This window comes from Lepisma saccharinum, chromosome 1 (genome assembly GCF_977018435.1).
Source record: "Lepisma saccharinum chromosome 1, izLepSacc3.1, whole genome shotgun sequence".
NCBI classification, from domain to species: domain Eukaryota; kingdom Metazoa; phylum Arthropoda; class Insecta; order Zygentoma; family Lepismatidae; genus Lepisma; species Lepisma saccharinum.
In genome coordinates, this window is record NC_139229.1 from 64,904,407 (window position 1) to 64,912,414 (window position 8,008).

Genomic DNA, 8,008 nt, shown 5'->3' on the forward strand with positions numbered 1-8,008 from the left:
TAGCAGTCTACCAACATCTCTATCTATTTATTCATAATATGTAACCATGTAAGCACCGGAGCAATTGAAGGTGACGAGAGTGTTCTCCGATTTATTTACTAGAGAAAGTACTAACCAAATAAGATTTCCGGATGAAGTATCAGAGGTTCTGATGTCCCGGTCACTGTTTGAAATTTGGATATTACGTGTGTAAGGTGTAATATATTGCTTTTCATAATGGTGATATTTCTCCAGAAAGAAATGAGGAAGCCATGTTTTGTGGAATGTAGCCACTGAGTTGCACTACATTGGGTAACAGTATGGTACAGGGAAAACACATTTCTTCAAATTTACAGGAGAAACTACTTACGGAACTGAGTTTCTGTAGACTTTTGAAAGCTCGTGGAAGTGTTTTCTCCCTTCGTTCAACTTATTCGGCCGGTAAATCATGTATTTTTCGACATTAATGTTTCTCCTAAGGACAAACGCTCTTGCCTCCATTACTTTCGACTACGTGAACCAAATGTTCCGTGCATTCTATGACGTAACCCCCGGTCAGTGTTTCCAAACTCGCCATTGTTTTGCCAGAACATGTCAATTTTAACTATGTTTGCCTAACCTAACCTTGCATGCATGGTTCGTGGGGCTATTTATGAATGGTTTGTGGGGCTATCCATGAATGGTGTGTGGGGCTATGCGTGCATGGTTTCTGTATTTATGATTGGTTTGTGGGGCTACATGTGCATGGTTCGTGGGGTTTTCGAACCCGGAAAAAAATACAAAATGAGTAACACGAAAGTAGGTATTTTTCGGTGAAGATGGTTGCAACACTTCAAACTCACTGATCATCGACAATGTTAGTCAAGAGGAACGAACAATAATTACTCGATATGTGTAAAATTGCAGCTATTTTCATGCAAAGAGCGAAATCTCACCTTAAACAATGTTTTGCAATGCATAATAGGTAAGTACGAATGTAAAAAATGACTCAATGAACGAGTGAAATGTGTTTTCCCTATACCATACTGTTTCCCTAGATTGTAAACACTACAGACTTTGAAGGTAAGCTTAGTGTTATTTGAAGTATGTTTGCCTAACCTAATGTTACGTGAAATTTTCAAGTTACAGACGTGACCGGGAAATTGTAAAGTTACATTCGTGTTCAGGAGGCCTCATGTAGAAAGTATACAAAATTTCAAACAAATCGGGGAACACTCCCGTCATCTTCAATTAAGCCTAAGTACCTTTGAAATTAGCATTTTCTTTAAGATCCAACAAAAATGACAAGGAATAAGATTTCTCATTGAAAATATGGTACTAATCTGATATTCCCCGGACAGATTTCTTCATTTTTACAGAAGAAACTACTTACGGTAATAAGTTCCTGTAGCATTGTCTAACATCTGGAAGGTGTTTTGTGTGATGTAATGGATTTCTTCAAATTTAAAAGTTTGGGGGCAGGTGACTCCGGCCAATTTCTAACATGCCTTTAACAGGGAGTCTATAGAGCGGAGGCGGGGCCACGTTAGCAGTTGGGGGCGGTAGATCAATTACCCCAGGGGCGGAGCCCGAAATCGGTGGGAAATTTGGACTCAAAAATTTCAAACGAAAATAATTTGCTTCTTTAAGTTTCCCACCGATTCTGGAACAGAAAACGTGAATACACCTTAAAGAATGTTCTGTGAAGCAGATAGGTAAGTACAAATGTCAAAAATTGACAAAACGAAGAAGTTATAGGTGTCCGGGGAATATCAGATTTTTACCGAAAATATTTACAAGCTGTGGTAACTATTATGAAATCCTTTATCTCTTTGTACATGACACTTTTCCAAAATCAATATCACAGATCTATGTATCTGCTTTGCTGTTTTTTGAAACAAAGGTACATATTGTTCTCATTTCCTCTTTGGTATTTTTATTATTTTAGCATTGCTTTTCTTTCACCACTGACGTATATGTTAGTACTTTCTCTCACTGTTCATTTTTCGCTAATTCTGACAGAAATGCTGAATGACTAAATTAAATTTCAATTATTTTTTTACTGTAATAAAAACGGCCAAACTGAGCATACACTTCATACCGCCAATTATACCTTATACACACACAAATTTAAATCTAACAATATATTCAATTATCATGTATAATAGTTTATATAGTCTTACTAACCTTTGTCAATTTAATGGATTAAAGTTTCAGGTTTTGAATCAGACTGACGACGCTAATATTTAATAATTTATGGTGACAGAAACACTGAACACAAACTCGTTATTGCATATGATCGCCACTTATTCCAAAACAACATTCACGAACAAATTATGGCAATATCTAGGTCATGGTATGGCTAAGAAGAAAATATTTTCTCCTTGATGTAAATTTTTGCTAGCTCCGGAAGTAAATCATCCTTACAAACAATGCTTCAAAAAGTGTTTACTAAAATATGAAAACATCTGGGATTTATCCAGATCCTATACGACGTTATTTGTTCAATTTGCTTTTGGAAACCACATTGGAAGCTACAAATAACAAAAATATGATTCTAGCACAGATAACACCAAATAACACATTCCACCATTGATCGCAGTGCGCAAAATCGTTCGTGATTTGTTTGTCATCAGCTGATGTAGGAAAACGACATTGCGTTGCTTACGCCTATGTAGCACATCACCCACTGAAATTTATTATATCGTCAAATTGCTTAATAAAACCGTTTATTGTTATTAATAACTACCTCACCTTAGACTTTACAAGGAAATTTCATAGTAATTTCCTTTACGTCACGTATCCATGCAACCCCGCCCCAACACCCCCAAATTTCCTCAACATTCGACACCGGCGTACGAAGAGAGCAGGCTGATGGGGCTACAGCCTTCCAGAAATTTTGAGAAAATCAAAATTTTGAAATGAAAGCAATAAGGAACTCAAGAGAAACCAAAGTGGTAACTGAAACTCTGCTTTAAAATGGCTCCCGATTACAATTTTCTGTCTTTGAACAACTTTTAAGACGAGGTTAAAATATTACACTATGAAATATCCCGCCCTCCTAGAACGCAGCTATGTAGTATCCACCTTCATAATTCCAGCCCCCTCCGAAAAAAAATATCCTGCGTACGCCAGTGTTCAACAACCAACTATTTTTTTTAACAAAGGCCCAATTTATTATCAATTTGGCTTCAACCAAAATTGGGTTCCAAAACTCGGGTGGGGGAGGCAAGGACAATATACTTTCCATTTGTAGATAAGGTATAGCATAGTTACGCAGGGGGGACTGCCCCACCACGCCCCACTAATCGCCGCAACTGGCTCTAACTATACCCTTACACCAGAGTTCAAGACCCCCACCAAAAATTTCCGGGGTTTGTTAGAACAACTAAAGATAAGCGATTAATTTTTACTTCAAATATATTTTACTAAGGATAATATCGAATAAGCACACAAAGTAGTGTAGTTAAGAGCGTTGAATGCTTTCTCTCTAAAAAGATCATTAACAAATCTACGCCAACATTAATATACGCAAAATAAAATGAAACAAGAATGCACGACAAAAATAATTATAGTAGTTGTATTTGTGGTGGGATAAACTCACGAAAGGAAGAGCATCCCCTCAAGCAGATTTGCTACACTTAAAACTTGCTTAACATGAGCATATGAGTTTTTTGAGCAAGTGTGGAATCTTGTCTAATTCAAGATTTTTGTAAAAATGCCCTCGGGAATTTTTCAGAAAAGAAGAGCTTCCTCAGATTGATTTGCACATACTTACAAAAGTTGCATCAGCCAGATTTTTGTTCATAAACTTGTCAATTTTTGGCTATACCAGAAATTAAGCTTATAGTATGTTTTTCTGTCAAAATCCCAGGAATCTTGAATTGATATCTATTGGGTTCTGAGACCGAGTGGAGCGTGGTGCATTGCCTTGTAATCAAAAGGTTCGGGTTTGAGTCCTCATAAAATCTGATGGCAAAATGTTAATATTGTTGTTTTGTAAACAAGGGGCTCCGGGTTCGAGTCCTGAGAGATGTGGCATTCCATACGTGAGATTTTGAGAATAAATACTGCTAGTTGATAGCTCCCAGATCTTAAATTTGGTAAAAAATGTTGTACAACAGAGCAAAATTATTCTCTATTAAGAATCACCAGAGTTTTGTTATCTGGGTAACAACAATACGGGCGAAACTGCATAATCAATACAATAGAATGGAGGTCAAGTAAACATTGCATGTTCTTTCCAATCTTTTGATCAGTCCCATGTTTCGGCCAACAATAAATTATTGCATGCCCGGGAGTTGTATGCCAGCAGATATAATCTATACTGCGTCTTTTCAGAGTTATTCATCATCAAAGAGTAATTGCCTTCTTTCTGTATGCCTGAGTGATTATATCTGTTGATATTACCTCTATTGTGTCTTTTCCGAGGGAAATTACATGTCATTTGTCATGGAACTCAAAGAGAAATTCTTATCTATACTATGCCTTTTTCAGGGACCATCCATTATATTGAGGAATTGCCTTCTCGGATATTGTCATGCAAAGGGTTGATCTTGTCGCAACAGAATAATTGCAATGGCAAATGTGCTGTGTTAGTAGGTAAAAGCTTTTCTGCTCGTAAGCATAGGTGCTATAAAATGGGTAGGTAATATATTTTCTGACGGTAAAGTATTGTTTTATATCCAAAGGGTTTCTGTGCTTGAATCGTGTTTCTAGTTCGAGTTGCTGTTTTAAGTCTATTTTATGCACAGTAAGGCTAATCGGGACTGGCCCTACAGTTTTAAAGTGGGATCCGAACTACTTGTGCCTCCACTGGGTATCGAACCCGGGACCTCTTGATTACAAGGCAATGACGCTACCACTGCGCCATGGGGGAAGCCCTGAATCGTGCTTCTAGAATTGCTCCGTGACTCTCTCATTTCTTACATCATAAACATATGATTTTTCACCTATGAGAATGACACTACATATGGTGTCTTCAGGTAATGCCTCGTGGAATTCACAGATAATTTTAATGTTTGTCCTGTCATTAACCACAACTTGTTTTCTTTTTGAAGTGTTAATTACAAACATGGGTCTCTGTGTTTTGAATTCATCTGGTGAGTAATACAGGTCAGTACTGCCAGTAGTGACGCGCTTGAAAGCCGAAAAAGCCTCATATAATTTGAGGAAATCATCCTTGGACATGTCTAAATTGTAATTTTCTCTAGGAAAAACCTCATTTCTGCCATTTTTAAGATATATGTTCTTGATGTTGCAGTTATCAAATTTACTTGAATTTTTTTCCTGATTGTTGTGTCTCCCAGTCTGAAACAGTACCACTACAAAATCGGGCATGTCAAATTGAATACTGGAGAATGAATTTGTAGCATCAAACTCATAATAAGTACCAGATGCAGGCTTCTGTACGCATTGATATGTGTAAAATTGAAGAGGAATCTGTGGATTTTTTATTATATCCGCTTTGTATTTAAGAGCGTAACTGGCCTCATATTCAACAACAGGGATTCTTAGCTCCATAGTCTGAATAATGCATTTGCCTGCATCTGGTAAGGTATTAGGCAAAGCTTCTCCTGTAGAGTTTATTGCACTGTACCTCATCAAAGTATTGTTATCATTTGCAGCTCTTCTAAATGTGATTCTTAAACCGCCCTTCCACATAATTTCTTTGTAATCCGAGAAGAATCCTGGCAACAGGCGCATGGGGAACAGCACTGTGTGATTTTTAGATAATATCTTATCACCAGCTTCAAATCCCCCTATTTTGTAGTAAGAAGCTTCGGTTTTGGATAATTTTAGAGTGGCCAAAGCTGTGGAGGTAATGCCGGGATAATCCACTCTGTTTATAACAACACCATGCTTTCTGATCTCAATTTCAGAGAACAGATGCGGTACAAAATTATCCACCAATCTTATATTCGAATTTGCCGGATAATCTGTTCCATCCAGCTTTACAACATCAAATTTGATGTACAGATCTGCTCTGTGGGGGTGTATAAAGCCGTCCCCTACATCAAGATCGACCTCTATTTCTGTGTTGGGTTGATTTAAATTTGCAAATGTCCTCCTGTTTGGGGGGAATGATTGTAGCTCATAACTCACAATATTTTCCATTGTATGTATTTTTATTTAAATGTTAATCTCTATGATTGCAGTTGTTGTGGCTCCAGCAAAATCAACTAATTCTTCTTTTTCATTAGTGACCATCAACTCAATGTTATCTATTCTATTATGGCACACAGGAAAATATAATGTTGGGGATGGATTGTAGATGATGGGCTCCATGAATTCGGAATTAGGTTTGAATGTTGCAATGATGCCAGTTTGTTTGTGAGTACCTATGCCATTTGATTTGGTGATCATACCCTCGGCTACATTACAGTGAATATTCAGAGTCTCTATGGCTAAGAATTTAGGTATATTCATAGCAGTGTGTTTGATTGCTGGTTCAAGTTTTGTGTTGTTCTCAAAGCCTAACAGCTCTCCTATAGTACCCAGATCCACTGTTTCTGTGGCAGATACAATCTCTACTCTGTGAGTGACAGAATTTTGACTTAACACTACACCTCTGGGTAATTGAGCATTTAGAGTGGACAGATTATATTGCCCTGGAGTGATGACAATTTTTTGATCCCCTACTGCAATTTTGTTGTTGTGGTGTGTAATATTAGGGATTAGGTACATGCCGTAAAATGCTCTGAGAGCTATTGTTTTGGGATACACTATGTCATCATGCAATTTGAGTTTCAATATTGAATTTTGGCTGGTGAGATGAAATACCCCCATGATGTTTTAAATACCACAGGGCCTTTTGAAAATTTTCAATTGATGGTTTATTTATTTGAGACATATATCTAAGAACAGATAAGCACAAATGTCCACAATTAACATCTTTGAAATTTTGAACACGGGCATTATTGTAATAGAGATTAGGTGATTTTAAATATTTTATTAAATTTTCAGGTGGAACACCTCCAAATGAATCAAACACAAATGCCTTATTGTTTAAATATTTAAGATAACAGATCCAGTGAGTGCCCTGATTTTTGTACTCATCCAAATTAACAATGCCACACTCTTTGTTGAGTGGTTGTTCTGGTAAAGAATCAGACATGTACACACCTCTAAAATGTTTGATGCCCAGTGGCTTGATTAAAGCTTCAATATCTTGGTTTGTAAGCGGCTCTTGTTTTTTTTAAACTTACTCATGGCTCTCTTAACACCTTTGCCTTTTTTCTCCATTGCCAGGTTATGGCGCCTCTGCTCATCTAATTCTGCCCTATTTTTCTTGGCATCTATTACTGTTTTTGCTATGGCAGCTGATCCCCCAGCCAAGCTCCCAACAGCCCCGAGAGCAGCTAAGATGGCCGGGATAGTGAATATAAATCCACCTACATGTGATTTTTTTCTTGATTGCTGTAATTTTTTTAATTGGGGGGTACTAAGCAACAATTTCATACCATGTCCTTTTGCAAGACAAGAGCTTTTTTTCTTGCGCTGCTTTTTGGTCAAGAGACTGTCAATAGTTTTAAGAGATTTGAGACCTGCATAAGGTATTTGATACATAACACCCTTGGCCTTCATTGTAGGTTTATTATATACATGTTCACAGCCCCCACCCCAGTTTTTGTTTGGTGCTCATAGCTATGGTGGTTCCCAATGCTGATATTCTCTCACTCAAAGAAGCATCTTTGCTTACAAATCTACCAAATGCAGCCTCTTCTAATTTCTTGTCTGCAACATGTCTCTTGTCAAGATCGGTATGTGTGTTGTATGCTATGTCATGGTCTCTGCAAGCAGCATCTAGGGGATTTACACCAGGATCCCCTCTGTTTAATCTATGATCCAATTTTGTGCCTGGACCACAATACTGATAGCCTGGAATATGTAGTTCAAATGGCAGCTTGTTTATAATATCATTAACCAACCCCCGGCCCTCAGAAATATTCCAAAATTTAGGTGGTAGAGTATTAATAATTTTTATGAGATATCCAATCCCCTTAGTGTCATTCACTATAAAATTAGACAATTTTGTGCTTATCATGTC

The 8,008-nt window shown here is 37.4% G+C and overlaps 1 protein-coding gene across 4 annotated transcripts in view; it reads right to left on the minus strand.

Annotated features, from left to right (window-relative positions):
• Positions 1–2,612, minus strand: part of LOC145995973 (E3 ubiquitin-protein ligase RNF123-like) — a 73,354-nt gene extending 70,742 nt beyond the window's left edge. For 2 of the 4 annotated variants that reach the window (XM_083132092.1, XM_083132073.1), the window contains exon 1: positions 2,146–2,610. The gene's annotated coding sequence lies outside the window, so the exon portion shown is untranslated. Of the gene's footprint in view, positions 1–2,145 lie in introns of all 4 variants that reach the window. The other 2 variants (XM_083132100.1, XM_083132082.1) reach the window with 2 other exon arrangements.
• Positions 2,613–8,008: the final 5,396 nt, after the last annotated feature.